The following is a 1982-nucleotide window of genomic DNA, read 5'->3' as shown; positions in this document are numbered from 1 at the left end:
TTATATTAATTGCATACTATAATTAATAGGAATCCTGATGTGGTGCTGTGGGTTAATATGCCAGACAGCAAAGCTGTTTGAACTATAAAGTCGGTAGTTCAAGCTCACCAGTTGCTCATTGGAAACCCTATACAGGGTCGCTATGGGTTGGAACTGACTCGACAGCACTTCACAACAACAACAATAATTAATAATAAAAATACTAATTATGCCTGTTTGCTCATCTACTTGAATATACTTTCTTTACTCACTAGAATCAGAAAGAGTTAAGAAATCCCAATTACCATTCACTTTAATACATCTTTACAATGTACTGATTTTTGATAACATGATTTTATCATATTTTTATATCTAAGCCTTAGAGCTCTAAGTTATCACCCAAGTTTATTACATTTATAGTAAATATCTACTACATACTGAACAACACAGGAAGTATCAAAAGAAAATAGAAGGTAAACACAGAGTCATTGTACCAAACCATTTCAAAAGGTAGCATATGGTCAAAAAGTAATGGCATGGAAGGAAGAAATCCAAGCTGCACTGAAGGAAATGGTGAAAAACAAGACTCCAGAAAATGACAGAATACCAACTGAGGTGTTTCAACAAATGGATACAATGCTGAAAACCCTCATTCATCTATGCCAAGAAATTTGGAAGCCAACTAACCAGAAGCGATCCCTATGTGTGCCTATTCCAAAGAAAGGTGGTCCAACAGAATGTTGAAATCACCAAAGAATAACATTGATACCACATAAAAGCCAAATTTTTCTGAAGATAATTAAACAATTATTGCATCATCTGTAAGGAACTGCCAGAAATTCAAGGTGGATTCAGAAGAGGATATGGAATGAGGTATATGGTTGCTACTGTTATATGGATCTTGGCTAAAAGCAGAGATTACCAGAAAAAAATGTCAGTGTTTTATTCACTATGACTGTGTGGGTCATAAAACATTATGGATAACATTATGACAAATGGGAATTCCAGAACATTGAATTATGCTCATGTGGAATATGTACATAGACCAAGAGGCAGTCATTTGAACAGAACAAGACAATAGTGCATGGTTTAAAATCAGTTAAGGTGTGCATCAGGCTTGTAACTTTCACCATGTTTATTCAATCTGTATGCTGAGCAAATAATGTGAGAAACTAGACTATGCACAACATGGTGTGAAGATTGGTGGAAGATATGAACAGCCTATGATACATAAATAACACACCTTGTTGCTGAAGTTAAGAGGACTTGGTGCACTTACCGAAGAAGATCCAGACTACAATCTTCGAGAGGCAGGGCTTGTTGGCGGCTAGGGTGGAGGTGCAGTGAGGTTCGCCATCAGCAATACCACAGAATACCAGGCAAAGCAGATCCAGGGCAGAGCTCCAAAATTCGGAACCACAGAGATAGGAATATTTTGAAGGTTTGAAGGCTTATAGATTGTGGAACTTGAAGCCGAAGTAAAAAATCGCATACTTTTGAATCTGCCGGTTTGGACTCGGAGGCCTGGAGCCGACATCTTGGGTGAGACCAAATGGGGGAGCAGAAACACCACGGAACCTTGGAGCAAAAGTGGACAATACTTTGTCAGTTTTGCTTTGTTCTGATTTTCTTTTTCTTTTTTTTTAGGTATCGGGTCATTGGCGCGCCCACTGTTTGCCCACCTTCATTCTGGTGACTAGAGGGGGAGCCTGAACGAGTCAACACCCCCCCACCACCACCACTGGTGGGTTCTTCTGCCACGCATGCGCACAGATACTCAGCTCAAGAGCAGGCCCTGAATGGTTTTTTGCTTGTTTGTCTTTTGTTTTGTTTTTTTAAATAAGGGAAAGGGCAGGACAGGGCTGTAGATAGGGAAAGAGAGTTTAAAATTAAATTAAAGCCTGAGATATAGCATAACAACCAACACTGGCATCTTGAAATCTCTCAGGCAGCTTTGAAAGCAAAAAGCTGAAGTTGTTGTTGTTGTCAGGTGCCATCGAGTC

The 1982-nt window shown here is 39.4% G+C and overlaps 1 pseudogene; it reads left to right on the top strand.

Moving 5' to 3' along the window:
- Window positions 1-1982, top strand: part of LOC102823314 — a 101838-nt pseudogene that overhangs the window by 21875 nt on the left and 77981 nt on the right.

Source organism: Chrysochloris asiatica, unplaced genomic scaffold, assembly GCF_000296735.1.
Source record: "Chrysochloris asiatica unplaced genomic scaffold, ChrAsi1.0 scaffold00042, whole genome shotgun sequence".
Taxonomy (NCBI): Eukaryota; Metazoa; Chordata; class Mammalia; order Afrosoricida; family Chrysochloridae; genus Chrysochloris; species Chrysochloris asiatica.
Note: the sequence above shows the minus strand (reverse complement) of the source record. Positions and strands in the feature narration are given on the sequence as shown.